The sequence below is a fragment of the Lepus europaeus genome, chromosome 19 (assembly GCF_033115175.1).
Source record: "Lepus europaeus isolate LE1 chromosome 19, mLepTim1.pri, whole genome shotgun sequence".
Classification (NCBI taxonomy): Eukaryota; Metazoa; Chordata; class Mammalia; order Lagomorpha; family Leporidae; genus Lepus; species Lepus europaeus.
This window is the reverse complement of record NC_084845.1, coordinates 42,468,410-42,483,718: the sequence shown is the minus strand read 5'-3', so window position 1 is coordinate 42,483,718 and position 15,309 is coordinate 42,468,410.

Here is a 15,309-nt window from a genome sequence, read left to right as displayed (position 1 = left end):
GTTCTACCAAGGTTGCGTTCCCAGGGTCCAGGGATTAAGCCTTCGGTTCTGGGGGCCTTCGGTCAGCCCATTCTCCGTGGAGACATCACTCTTCCTTGTGAGCTACCTACCTCTCCTGCAGTGCCAGGAATGAAAGGATTTCGCCCCCTTTATTTTTTATATATAGCATAAGCGTATTTTGTTAAAATTGTGGAATGTCCAGAGTTCCTGCTGCGTGTTGGGCATTTTTACACATGAGGTTTATCTCAATCCCTACCACCGCTCTCCACGCAAGAGCAGGGCTGCCGGTGGCTCTGTGTCCTTGTGCATCTGGATGGCACGTGACTGAGGCAGCTGGGGAGTGGTGGAGCTGGGACCCTCCCCAGGCCCCTCTGGCTGTCACACCTGCACACTTGCCAGGGCAAACAACTCCCATCTAACTGACCCCTTGCAATTTCTGTTTGAAAAAAATATTTGTTTATTTATTTAAAAAGCAGAGAAGGGGGCAAAAAGAGAGAGAGAGAGCACTTTTGTCTACTGGTTCACTTCCCAAGTGGTCTCAATAGTCAGGGGTGGTCCAGGCCAATGCCAGGAGCCCAGAGTTCTCTCTGGGTCTCCCACATGGGTGCCAGGGGCTCGAGGACTCTGGCCATCATCTGTCTGGGAAGCAGAGCAGCTGGGACTGGCGTCGCGGGTGGCACCTTAACGCACTTCGCCACTACGCTGGCCTCCTTGCGGTTTCTTTTTCGCCCGTTCCCCCAGTGACCTTGAGGGAAGTCCCCTGAAGACTGGGTAGCAGGACAGTGTGGACAGCTGTTTGATGTGCCAGCTAATAGTGTCTCTGATGCTGAGCGGATCCTGCCTTCCTCCCGGGGGGATCAAGGACTCCGTGCCCTTCCACGAGGCCACCCCAGGTGCCTCTGAGAGGGCCTAGGGACATGGGGCACTTCCAGGTAGCCCCTCAGAGCTCATCTGGAAGCGTGGCGGCCTGGGGCCCCACCCAGTCCCCAGGGCTGACCACCAAATGGCTTTGTGCAGAAGAACGGCCTCCGATTCCCCTGCGGTGCTGGGTCCGGGATTCCTCCAGGTTCAAACTGCCTGCCCCTGCACCCAAGGCCTGGGCTGTGCATTTACTCCGGAAACAAAGTGGTCTCCCCAGGGATGCTGCAGGTCCCTGCGCCCCTGTGATGACCCGAGGGGACAGGGCCTTCTCAGTCTCAGAGAGCGACCCGCTTCAAGCCCGAGACTTCCTTTAGAACTTGGAGTGCTATTAGCAATCATCCCATCAAACCAGCTCCTGTTCCAGGTGGGGAAACTGTGGCCCCAGGAGGGGCAGAGAGCTGCTCAGGGCCCCACGTCACTCACCGTCCCCCCCCCCCCCCCAGCAGGCAGCACGGAGCCGTGGACTGGCCGGATGAGGCGGAGCCTACACAGCCAGGGAAGGAGCCCACCAGTTAGTCTGGGAAAGTGACAAGCACATGAAAAATGACCCTGAAAAGAAACCTACACATTCCACAAGGTAAATTACATTTCCTCAGAGCCTCAGAAACTGCCCCATGAAGGCTCCTGGCAAGACACCCGCGCACACGCGACGGTCGGGACTCCTGCCCAAGCCACAGTTAAGTGTTTTCACCTGGGGCGGGGGGCCGCCTTATTTTTTTTCCGCACTTGAAAATAAGCATCAGTTTAATGGCACAACGGGAACGGGAAGCATGGAGTCATTCATTCACCCCTTCATTCATTCATTCACTTCACAAGCATCCTTTGGCTTCTTATGAGCAGGGCACTAAGGATACCCCAGTGAGCAAGGAAAACCCGGCCTCAGCCCTAAGGGTGCGGTGAGGAAAGAGGTGCCGGCCAGGACAGTGATGGCCAGGTCAGTACCAGCCAGGACAGTGCCGGCCAGGTCAGTGCCGGCCAGGACAGTGCTGGCCAGGACAGTGCCGCCACTGAACTCTTGTTAAGGTGGTGCCGGGTGTTGCACCTGCTCCTTCATTGCCTACCTCGTTGTATCTTTGCAACAAAACCTGGGAGGCAGAGACCGTATCAGCTCTGCCCACAAACAAGGAAACCAGGCCCAGAGGCTTTCGGGAGCTGTCCAGTGACGCTCAGCTGGCAACTGCTTGGGACCGGGTTAGACTCGGGCTGGGTGATGTGGCGAGGACACAGACGTTGTACTGTTTCCAAACTGAACACGAGTGTGCTTCCAAAAGTTCGTCGAAAATGCGGTTAAAATGAATTCATTTAGGTGCAAAAGAACTGGAAATCCACGCATGATTTTGTTGTGGGTTGCCTTTTCCGTGAGCTTTTTGAAGACACCCCCCCCCCCCTTAATACCACCACGAAGAGTGTGACTGCCACGGCAGCCCGGTGCCAAGCCTTTTAAGGGAGTGCAGGGTAAGGATCTTTGCTAAGGGATTTTAGAGGAAGCCTGGAGGGCGAGGAAAGTTCAGCCAGAGGGAAGGGAGGCCATGTGAATTTTATTACCTGCACCCTGAAACCCTGTCCTTCAAGCACAGTTCCATGTCACACGGAAGACAGGAGGGAGCAGGGCCTGCCCAGGGGAAGCTGGAGGCCCGGGCCTTCTCTCCGGTCCCCTGCTCCCTGCGGCACCAGGGTGAGCCCCACGGGCTGGGTCTGGTGGCCAGGGGCTGTCTGGGCAGAGGAGCAGGAGTGATCGAAGTCTCCTCTGCTAGCTGGAGACAGCCTCGGGTGCAGGCAGTGCCGCGTCTGGTGGGTTCTTGGGATGAGAACGTGAGGAACGGCAGGCAGCGACACAGGGGTCAGGGCACAGCTCCGCCCCTCCATGGCCCCACTCTGTTCCGCTCTCAAGCTTCCCCATATGGACCCCAGTAGACCCGACCCGGCTGTGCCGCTGGCCATCTGTGCGTGGTCCCCACGCCCACCCTGTCTTGTGTCTCTGTGTTGGCCACCATGTCCACATGGACGGCTGTGTTTCCCTGCGTGCTCGCGCACTTGCCTCCATCTTTCCCACACTTGACTTGTCAGCCATGACAGCCTGGCTTCTCCGGGCCCAGCCCTGAGCTCCTGGGAAGGCAGCCTCGGTGCGGCTCGCCCCAGACCCCCAGAGGGTGGGGAGGCACGAGGCATGCAAGGAGCCCAGAGTTCATGTGGCTGTGTGACCCCAGGCCAGCTCCTTAACCTCTCAGAGCTGGGGTCTTCCCATCTCTAATGGGGGGAGGGAGGATACTGCATGACACCTTTGCTGGTGCATTGTGGTCCGTGGCTCTGCTTGTGGGCGGTGGGGTCTTACCAGGCAGGGACCACATCGGCACCACCTGCCGCCAGGGGACTGGCAGTGGCCCCTGGTGGCCAATGTACCCTCTGGGTAATGTGCCCTTCCCCCAGGCAATTTCTAAACTCAGACCCCGCAGCTCCAACCTCAGGCCGAGTTTATTGACTGGCTCGCACAGATGGGTGGCGCCCATCAGACTCCTGCAACCGGAAATAACTAAGAGGGAGGGGACAGAATGTCCGCCTATGGAGTCCGAGGGGTGAGGTAGAGAGGGAGGGGCAGCACCAGAGGCACCCTCGGTGCTGAACGTTTCTTGGGGCTTGGAGAGCATGAGTGAGGGGAGGGAGGGAGAGGAGCAGAGACACGTGAAGATGCCCTTGGGGAGGGAGCACACAGCCCCCCGGGGATGTGAGAGGGGAGGAGACGCAGTCTCCTTGCAGTCGGACCCAGCGCTCACCACCAGTCAGCAAGCAGTGGCCGACACTAACCGCGGGCCAGGCCCTTCTTTGTGTTCCTTCTCAAAACAGCTCTGGACGGCAGATAGGACCAATCTGCCCATTTCGCAGACGGAGCGATGGAGGCTACATGACTTGCCCCGGAGGGCACAGCCAAGTGAATGAGTGGCCCAGGGTTTGAACCTAAGTGGTTTTCACTAAAGGACTGGAACTTAACCACCATGCTATGCCCGTCGGTGAGCTGGTGTCAGCCAGAAAAGGCAATGAAACAAGAGATTTAAAGAGCTACTCAAGAGGCCTGGACAGCAAAGGGTGCATGGGCAGCGGTTAAAATGCCCTTGGGGGCCAGCATTGAGGCACAGAGGGTTAAGCCTCCACCTGCTACACCAGCATCCTGTATGAGAGCTGGTTCCAGTCCCAGCAGCTCCCCGTCCATGTGCCTGGGAAGACAGTGGAAGATGGCCCTGATACTCGGGCCCCTGCATCCAAGTGGGAGGCTCAGGTGGAGTTCCCGGCTCCTGGCTTCAGCCTGGCCCAGCCCTGGTCATTGTGGCCATTTGGAGAGTGAACCGGAGGATGGAAGATCTCTATCTCTCTCACTCTCTCTTGCTCTCTCTCTCTGTCTCTTCCTCTCTCTATGTAGCTCTGCCTTTCAAATAAATAAATAAATCTTAAAAATAAGAGAGAGCGAGCGATGCCTCTTAGGATTCCCACTTTCCATATCAGAATGCTTGGTTCAAATCCCGTGGCTCCTCTGCTTCTGACTCCAACTTCCTATTCAGGTGCATCCTGGGAAGCAGCAGGTGATGGCACAAGCGCTTGGGCCTCTGCCGCCCATGCGGGAGACCTGGCTGCAGTTCCCAGCTCCTGACTTCAGCATGGCCCAGCCCTGGCTGCCGTGAGTATTTGGGAGGAGTGAATCAATGGATGGAGCATCTCTCTCTCTTCCTGCCTTTCAAATAAAGTAAAAGTTAATTACCTAATTAAGGGAACAACCAGGGGGCAGGAATTCGATGGCGTGGCGTACACAGCTGTTTTGGAGACCCAGAGCTCAGCGATCCACACACTGCTCCTGCCTGGACAGACTGAGATGCCGAAGCTGTGAAGACCACCTGTAACAATTTATAAATTAAACCAGCCTGAGTTGCAAGGGTATCATTTAAGGAACTTATAATACCACCCTCAGGTGCACCTGCAAGACTTGTGAATGAGAAGAGCCAGGGGATTTTTTTTGGGAAAAAAAAAGCATAACTAGGGGCGTTTGTGCTGGGCTGTGTTTTCAAGCAGATCACAGAGGCGTGGTAATTGAAACAGTGTGACCTTGGCTTTCGAGTAACAGAAAGATAAAATGCATGCAATTAAGTATTTGCTATATGATAAAGGAGGTGTTTCATTTAAATGAGGAAAAATACGCCACGTATGCCCAAATTAATTCCAAATGCATTCAATATTTTCATGTAAAAAATGGAACTATTATTTCCTCTCAAAAACATATAACCTGAATTTAATCAAAGGGAAACATCAAACAAACCTGAATGAGGGGCTTCTACAAAGCGGTTGGTCTGGAATCTTCCAGCTGTCAGCGCAGACGCAAGCAGAGGCAGAATGAGCTCACAGAACTCAGGAAAGGGACCCAGCGCCAGTGGGCGGGCAGTTCCTGAGGGGCAGCTCATGTGGCGGTGACACACAGCGGGCAGCTCGTGCCACCGACAGGCCCCGCCTCCTGCCCCTCTGCTGGTCTGAGCTCCTCCCAGTGACTGCTGAGTCGTCCATGCACCAGACATTGGAAACTCAGAGAACCAGTCGTGGAAAATTCCTAATGGGGTCCACAAAGACACTCGATGGAATGTGGATTTTTATTTTTTTAAGATTTATTTATTTATTATTTGAAAGGCAGAGAGGCAGAGGCAGAGAAAGAGAGAGAGGTCTTCCATCCACTGGTTCACTCCCCAAATGATCAGAGTGGCCAGAGCTGAGCTGATCCGAAGCCAGGAGCCAGGAGCTTCTTCCAGGTCTCCCACGCAGCTGCAGGGGCCCAAGCACTTGGCCATCTTCTACTGCCTTCCCAGGCCATAGCAGAGAGCTGGATCAGAAGTGGAACAACCAGGACCCGAACTGGTGCCCATATAGGATGATGGCACTGCAGGCGGTGGCTTTACCTGCTACGCCACAGCACCGGCCCCTCAATGTAATGTTATACAAGATACTGTGTAGAGTTTATTACATGCCTGGTTCTAATTCATTCCTCACACTTACCCTCTGAAACAGATCCTATTATTTAAAAAAAATTTTTAAATTTATTTGAAAGGCAGAGTGACAAAGAGGGAGGGAGGGAGGGAGAGAGGGAGAAGGAGAGAGAGGGAGAAGGAGAGAGAGAGAGAGAAGGAGTGAGAAATCTTCCATCCATTGATTCATTCCCCAAATGGCCACAATAGTTGGGGCTGAGCCAGGTGGAACCTAGGTCTCCCACATGGGTGCAGGGACCCAAGCACTTGGGCCATCATCTGCTGCCTTCCCAGGTGGATTAGCAGGGAGCTGGAGAAGTGGAGCATCGAGAACTCGAACTGGTACGCTGATATGGGGTGTGGGCGTGGCAGGCAGCGGCTCACCTGCTGCACCACAACAATGCTCTCTGAAGTAGGTATTATTATTATTACACTTAAATTTGAGGAAACTGAGGCAGGCAAAGATGGGTGGCTGTCACTGCTGAGGCTGGGATTTGGTTGTTGGCCGTTGAAAGCCAGGAATTTCACTCACAGCCATCAGTCTCTACTGCCTCTGCGGAAACCACAAATGTGCCCAGAAGCAAGAGTGGAGAGTGCCCAAATTGCCCAGAAAGTGGGGTGACCTTCTAGAATATTCTATGGTGAGTCAGCACTTTTTTCCCAAGTACGTAATCCGTTTTTACGCCCTCGTTATGTCTGAGGTCTCCAGGACTTCATCTTTTAAATGAAGGTTGGTAGCCACTGTGATCAGTAGCTCCTTTCTCTCCCCACGCCCATCCCCTGACAGCTGCCACTGCGCTCTCTGTCATTATGAGTTTGACTGCTTTGTTAGATCCCACGTGTAAGTGAGCCCATGTAGTATTTGTCTTTTTGTGACTGGCTTACTTCCCTTGGTATCACATCCTCTGGTTTCACGCATTATAATGAATGGTGAAATTTCCTCCTTTTTTCAGACCAAATAATATTCCATGATGTGGGTGGGCGGGCGTCACATTGTCTTTACACATTCTTCTGTTGGTGGGCACGTGGGCGAACACTGCACTCAACATGGGAGTGTAAATATCTCTTCGAGATAGGGTTCTTTTTATATTTCTAAAAATTCTAAAATATAATTATTTCATTAATTTCTAAAAATTAATTTTAATTTCTAAAAATGCAAAACATAACTATTTCATTAATTTCTAAAAATTCTTTCTCAGGAAAAAATCAACAACTAAATGAAGAAGTTCTACCTGCCCTTCCAGTTCCTTCTATGGGACTCTGGCCACCGAAGTCCACGCTGCAATCTCATAGCACTCAGGTCCCACCCTGGACAGCCAAGGGCTTCGTTGTTGGCCAAGTGACTGTCAGGTGAGCACAGCCTTGTGAGTCCCTGAACATGGCCCTGTCTTACACCCAGGGACCAACACAGGTGCTCACCTCTCAAGCCTTTCTTGCTTGTTTCACCTTCTGCCAAGCTCTGTGCCCTGGGCGCCGTCACTCTGCTGCTGTCAGAGAGCTTCAGGAAGCAGGGTCAAGTCAGACATCCCCCAGCTGTGCAAGCCCACAGACCCCCAAGACGCCTCTTGGGGCTCCAGCACGCACAGCACCTTGCCTCCCGCTGCCCCAAGGCAAAGAGCATTTTCTCTCTGGGCATTTCCTTGCTGAGCCAGCCCATTAGACTCTTGGTTAAAATGGCTACAACTTCTGCTCCAGCAGGACAAGGGGCCCTGACATCTCCAGGGCCCTGGCCTTGGGTGGCTGAGCCCCCAGGCTTGCCAAGGCAATAAGGCTGAACTGTGTAGAGGAATACATGGGCCACGCCTCAGAAACAGGTGCAGCAGTCGGCCATGGCTGTGGGCCTGCCGAGGGGGAGAGGTCGGCTGGGCACCCCTGGGGGATCAGCTCTGAGGCTGCTGTAACAGGTGGCCACATGCTAGGTGGCCGGCAACAGGAGAAATTGCTCCTCTCGCAGTTCCAGAGCCCAGGGTGTGAGGTCCCGGGGTCGGCAGGGCCACACTCCCTCGGAAGGCTCTGGGCAAGAATGGGCAGGCTGTCTCCTCTAGCCCCTGGCGGCCCCTGGCATTCCTTGGCTACGGCAGGATAGCTGCAGTTTATTCCAGCATCTTCGCTGGGTCATCTTCCCTGCGTCTCTGAGTGTCTTCTCTTCCTCTGTGCCTTACGGGCACAGCATCATTGACATCACCCTAACCCGGGATGGTCTCATCTTGAGATTCTCGCCCTCATTGCTTCTGCAAAGACCCTTATTCTACAAAGGTCGCATTCTGAGGTTCTGGGTGGACAATGATTTGTGGCAAGAGGGGCACTGTTCTACCCAATCCACCTGGGAAAGCTCATGGACCTCTTTGGTAGCTCCCAGCGGGGTGCTGGAATGGCCGTGGATAGAGTTATTTACACCTGGTGGACCGGAAGTAGATAACAAGACTATTAAGACATTGGGCAGGGGTCAAGGAGTAAGGCACACCTTCCTGTAACCCTGAGAAGCTACGTGAAGGACCTAGAAGGACCTAGAAGGACCCTCAGTGTAATCAGGAGACGAAAACAGGGAGGCCAAAGGGACAGAGACAACGCCCCTCCGCCAAGGGTGCTACAGGTGTCTGGTGCACCTTGTGTGTGAGCTGGTGCTGCGGTTTGGACATGTCCCCCACATTTTATGTGTTGGGTGCCTAATCCCCAAATTCACATGTTATTGGTATTTGGGTGTGGCACTTTGGAGGCTCTCCCCTCATGGATGGATTAATCCATCGGCTCACTCCTGGGCTCCTGGGCCGGCGAGTTACAGAGGGAGGGGCTTGGTGCTGAAGGCTCTGTCTGCAAGCTTGCTGCATCCCCATACGTGACTATGCAGCAAGAGGCTCCCACCAGATGCTGGCACCAGGCTGTTGGACATCCGGGCCTCCAGAAGCAGGAGCTAAATAAATGTCTTTTCTTTATAAATATCTCAGCCTCAGGTGTTTGTTATGGTAACAGGAGACACACGAGGGCAGTTAGGTTGGGACCTGCTCTAGGGAAACTCCCTCCACCACCCTCCCCACACAAGGCCAGGAGGACTTCTCCAGGGACGGCTTCCCCTCTATGAGGCTGCTTTAAAACCTTCATGGAAAGCGGAATTAAAAGTTATTTTGGGGGCTGGCACTGTGGCACAGTGGGTTAACGCCCTGGCCTGAAGCCCCGGCATTCCATATGGGCGCTGGCTTGACCCAGCTGCTCCAATTCCAATCCAGCTCTCTGCTATGGCCTAGGGAAGCAGTGGAAGATGGCCCAAGTCCTTGGGCCCCTGCACCCGCATGGGAGACCCGGAAGAAGCTCCTGGCTCCTGGCTTCAGATCGGCGCAGCTCCGGCCATTGCGGCCAACTAGGGAGTGAACCAGCAGATGGAAGACCTCTCTCTGTCTCTACCTCTCTCTGTGTAACTCTTTCAGATAAATAAATAAATCTTTTTTTAAAAAAAGTTATTTTGGTGCAAAAACTTTTGAAATCCATGCATAATTTTTATAAGATTTATTTATTTATTTGAAAGGTGGTTACAAAGAGAGAGAGAGGAAGAGAGAGATAGAGGTCTTCTATCATTGGCTGGTTTCCTCCCCAGTGGCTGCCATGGCTAGGGCTGGACAGAGCAGAAGCCATGGGACCAGAGCTCCATATGTGTCTCCCACATGGGTGGCAGGGACCCAAGCACTCAAGCCATCTTCTGCTGTGCGTTAGAAGTGCCTCTGAAGTAGAGTCTGGGGACAATGGGACTGTGTGGGGCTCAACATGAACTCAGAGCATAGTGAATCAAAGACGGGTGGCCTGGAAGAGCAAGGCAAGGCTTCTTAGAAGAGGGGACTGGTGGGGACACCCGGCTGGGGAAGAGCAGGATGTTGTGGGGGGAGAGGGAGGCACTTTCATTGAGGAGCCCTGTCCAAGATGGAAGAGGGAGTGGCCCCGGCACCTCTTGACACGGTCACCCAGATGGCTCCTGATGCCTCTTCCGCTGTGTCAGGATGTAAGATGAATGAAAGCGCTCTCTCGATGTGAGAGCCGAGGCCACAGCACTGAGTCGGGCACACTTAGCTGGGAGTCCCAGCTCTGTCACTCTCAGGCCGCATGGTCGTAGCCACGCTACCTGACCTCTCCGAGACTCGCTTGTCCTTTCTACAGAATGGAGAGAAGAATGGCGCCACATGGCGCTGCTGGGAAGATTATGTGACTGAAGCCTCAGAGGAAGTCAACCCCTGGTGAGGTCGTCATATATGACAAGAATGATACGATCACATACCATTCTTGCTCTCCTTCTTATGTCTGACTCTTGTGTTGGGAATGTGTGGGGACCATGGCATGCGTGAGAAGCACAGCTTTGGACAGGGAATTGCACATCGCCCGGTGGATGCATAGTCTGTGTTGCACTCAGACTCCCAGCCCACAAGAAGGTCCCACCTATGAGGAAAGCGGTATCCCAGAACAGTGCTATCCCACGTGCGGGCAGTGGCGCCGCACCAACCCACGCACTCCTTGTAATACACCTGAGATGAGACAACTACAAAGGCTGGGGTACATGTTCAGTAACTTCCATAGCAATTTTACATTCCTGTGACATCCAGGAATGCACGCTCAGTAGGCTTGTTTCATCGAACAGGGTCTAGACCAGTTCAATTGTTGTTGAAGTTCCATGGCAAATTGCAGATGACCCATGGCAAATTGCAGGTGTGCCGTACATGTGTCAACCTGTGAGGGATGAGAAATAGTTAAAGCTGGTCCTTTGCCTTGAGAAACACTGCTTTAGAGGCAGATAGAGATCTTTAAAGCCTCAGTTGAAAGATATATCAGTCAAGATCCTTCAGGATAAAAAGGAGTGTCCTAGGTGATCCAAACATGGAGAATTGAATAGAGGGTATTGATTACCTAGGCAATGAAATATCTAGGAATCCCAAATTGGAACTGTGCTATAAGCCAAGGATTAGTGACAGCAGGAAGATGCTATGACTCCTAGGGCAGTAGGGACAGTGGAAGAAAGTCATGTAGCCAAATATCAAGGTTTGGTGCTGTGTAGAGGGAGCTAGGTCTACAGCTAGGACCTCCCAGCCCTAGAAACCGTGAAGAAGACCTTGTCACTGTCAGGTATGCCATTGGAGACAAAGAACAAGTAAGAGCAATTCTCGGCTTTCCCATCCCATCCTCCAGTCTGCGGCCTTTCATTGGTTGAAATTACCCAGAATTCAGCAGGCACGGGAACCTGGGGGTCGAGGGCAGGTTGGGGACAGTGAATGGATGTGAGAGCAGGGCTGGAAGGTGGCACAGCAGATTAAGCTGTCGCCTGCAACTCTGGCATTCCACATGAGCACTGGTTCTAGACCCGGCTGCTCCACTTCCCATCCAGCTCCCTGCTAATGTGCCTGGGAAAGCACTGGAAGATGTTCCAAGCGCTTGGGCTCCTGTTACACACATGGGAGACCTGCTTGGAGTTCTAGGCTCCTGGCTTTGGTCTGGCCCAGTCCAGGCCATAGTGGCCTTTTGGACAGCGACTCCTCTCTCTCTCTAATTCTGCCTTTCAAATAAATTTTTAAAATCTTAAAAAAAAAAATCTACCAGTGACTGCCATGGGGGTGAGAAAGCAGGCGACAATGCAGATGGAAATGAACTCCAATGACTCCTGCCCCAGGGGGATCGCATGGAGAAACAGAACCAGAACAGCTGTTAGTCATCCTTCTCACCACTGCTCTGTCTTTGGATGTGGAGAAGGCCAAGGAGGATGCCACCATAAGTACCTTCAACCCTACAGGCAGGATTAAGAAACCAGACTAAGATCCGAGGGCTGGCGCTGTGGCACAGTGGTTTAAACCGCTGCTGGCATCACATGTGGGTGCCAGTTCAAGTCCTGGCTGCTCCACTTCTGCTCCAGCTCCCTGCTAATGCACCTGGGAAAGCAGTAGAAGATGGCCCACGTGCTTGTGCTCCTGCCTCCACATGGGAGATCCAGATGAATCTCCTGGCTTCAGTCTGATCCATGCTAGCCATTGAGGCCATTTGGAGAGTGACCCAGCAGTTGGAAGATGTCTTTCTGTGTCTCTCCCTCTCTCTCTGTAACTCTGCCTTTCAAATAAATAAATAAATCTTTAAAAAAAATACATAGTCTTTTTTAAAAAAATCTGCTTTTCCAGAAGTTCCCTTCAGCCTCCCTCTTGTGGAACAACTTCCAAGTGGAAAAAGAATCCATGAAGTCTCCATTTTTAAGTGGAGCTGGTACAGTCCTCCATGGGCATTATGGAGAAGATTTAGGAGAATTTCTTAGGAAATGGAGGAGGAACTCCAGGGACAAGTGAAGGCAGAAAAACAAAAATCAGGAGGTTGTGAGAATAGAACACTTTTCAAACGAACCTGCCAGGTTGGGATGCAGGGAGAAAATTGATATTAATGAAACATCATGAGTGCATTAAGACAGCCAAAGTGCTCTCAGATGTCTGTGGGGACTGCTCCTCTCCACGGCTTTTGGAAAAACTTAACATGTAAAACTTCCTCATAAACACAAGTATTTTAAGAATGTCAACTTGGAGACATTCCTGGCCAGCAGTGCTCATGCAGTTGGGAATACCTTTGATTAATTCCGGCTGGTAATTAGGTTCGGGGCTGCCCGTGCCAAGCGCCCTCCAGAGCAGCGGGGAAGGTGAGGGAGGCAGGCAGGGCACCGGGCGAGGTCCCTCACCTCCGCCTTCCGGGTGTGTAAGCCTGATGGCCACGTCTGGCTGTAGTCACAAGACGGGTGCGAGAGGACTCTCAGGTCATCTCAAGATTGTCACCAACCCGCTGTGTGTGGACTGCAGACGACGCCAACCGACGAGCCTCCCTTCTCTGCAAACGCTCCCGGCTCCTGTAGATGCACTCGGGCAGCCATGTTGATTCCAAAGGATCCCGGCCGTGGGCATAGTTGATTGGATGGGGGCAGTCACCTGACCAAGGCCGAGCCAATCAGATGCTTCCTCCCCTCCCCAACCATTTGGCGCTGGCTGTTTGCGGACGCTGGGCAGGCTGGGCTTTTTGCCTGGCCTGTGGCCGTGCGGACTCGGGATGCTGCCTGGCTGCCTCGCCCAGAAAAGCCAGCTTGCAGAGAAAGAAAAGATGGAGAAGATGCTGGGGAAAAAAACCAAGTGATTCAAAGCAATGGCTTGGGACAGAACCTGATGAAGGGGGTCTTAGCTTCCACGGGGAAGGAGGCCCAGTTTATAAGTGCCTCTTTGGGACACACAGCCAATAAAGAGTCTTTTCTTGTGTAAATTTAAAGCAGTCCTGATCTTTGCCGTGAGGATAACGAGTGAGAAAGTGGTGGCGGCCGTGTCACAGCCTCAGGTGGCTCTAGGGCCTGCGGCGAGGCCAGTCACGACCCATTCTCCCACTCAGGAAACATTTATGCAGCACCTCTTAGGTCAACCTACGACAGCCTGAATGCGTTTCCTCCAAAATTCATGGGGAAACCTGAGCCCAGTGCAACTCACGGAGAGGTGGGGCGCTAAGCTGGAGCATGCGCCACGAGGTCTCTGTCCCGTGGAGGGAACGAGTGTGATCCTTTTCTGTCCTTGTGCCGTGTGAGGACACAGCCTTCATGGCCGCAGGAGTCTTGGAAGAAGAGGACAGGCCCTCAGCTGACGCCACACCGGCCAGCACCTTGGTCTTGGGCTCTCAGCCTCCGGAACCGAGAGTGATACGTTTGTGCCATTCACGAATTGCCCAGTCTATTTTGCTGCACCAACAAGAACAGCCCAAACCACTCCCATCTGGGGATGCCAGTCAGGAGAGAAGCAGTGAATATGCTGTGCAATTTGATGACCCACAAAAGGCGGCCATGACCGAAAGCTGCCCCTCGCCACTTGCAGATGTCCCGCCGTTCAACTCATGGGACTCTACAGAGATCAACCTGGGCCGCGCCCTGGGGCAGGAGCGAGCCCCACTGAGCAGAACATGACAGTCAGAGCTTAGGGGATGATTCCTTGAAGCACCCAGCAGTGTTCTGGGCACCTGGTTTATGCCTGATGGGACCAACTTAGCGTCAGCACCAACCTGAGATCTATGAGCCACTTCAGTGTTGGCTGCCGGTACAATGCCACCAGCCTGGTTCTGTAGCATCCGTGGGCCTTGGGGTCAGCAGAAGGCAGAAGAATGGACTGAAGTGGTGAGAATTAAGTTCAGATGTCTGCTCTCACCATTGGGATCAAACCAGCTTCAACTCCAACCATTCACTGTACTTCATTAACTTGGACTGAAGGTGGGATTTATTGATATTCTCCAAGTACAAGCAGATGGTTTTGTTCAAGGGGGAAAGATGTAAATAAGAGTGTCAGGGTCCTCCTTAAGGCAGTCAGCCTTACACACACACACACACACACAATGGTGCGCTTGTTAATGATACGTCAGATTTTATTCATTAAAGTAGATCATTGGGGACCACTATTTGCTGAACACTGTTCCTGGCATATGGTAGAGGCTCGATAAATATTTGTTGAATTAATAAATAAGTCAACATATTGTCACTGTAGAAGTCACCACATGTTCTTTGGATTACAGAAGTTTCTAAAAGAAATGTTTTGTATTTGGAAGTCTCAACAGAAAATGAGCTGCCCTCCCTCTAGAACGTGGAAGGCCAGAGGTCATGGATCCCACACTTGGGCTGGGCACCGTCCCTGGTTTTGCTGCCAAGGTTCCCAGCCTTTGAACTGGCCCTCGGCTGACTCTTGAGCTTGCTCCAGCCCCGCTCAGTTTGGGTCAGTAGGGAAGGGGTTGGGTTGGCTTCCTGCACCTCCCATGTGCGCTGTCCTAGGAAAGCAGCCGCCCACTGGGCTCAGCCTCCCCTCCAGCCGTGGTCTTTCCGGGGATTCTTCATGCATGCTACAGGTGCTCTTGGACTTGCCAACCAAGTTCAAGAACCCCCAGCTGACATGATTTGGGGGCATCTCCTGCAGCAGTGAGTGTCTGCAGGGGCCTCTAATTCTAATTCTGGTGTTGTCGTTTACAATAAAGCTTTTGTTTCATGTTGAAAACACTGTTGTTTAAAATAAATATTTTTTCCTGAGGTTTCACCTGATTGCCACCTTTCCTCCAATTCTACTCCCAGAGGCACATACTCAGGTTGAAAAGTGCAAGAGTACTTCAGAACATTCATGGGAAATGGAGCTTAAAGCTAACTCTGGGAGCTAGCGCTGTGGTGCAGCAGCTGCTGCCTACGGTGTTGGCATCCCATAAAGGCACCAGTTCGAATCCCAGCTGCTCCACTTCTGATCCAGCTGCTTGCTAAGGAGCCTGGGAGAGCAGTAGAAGATGGCACAAGTGCTTGGGCCCCTGCACCCACGTGGGAGACCCAAACCCAGATAAAGCTTCTGGCTCCTGGCTTCAGATCAGCCAAGCTCCAGCCATTGCAGCCATTTGG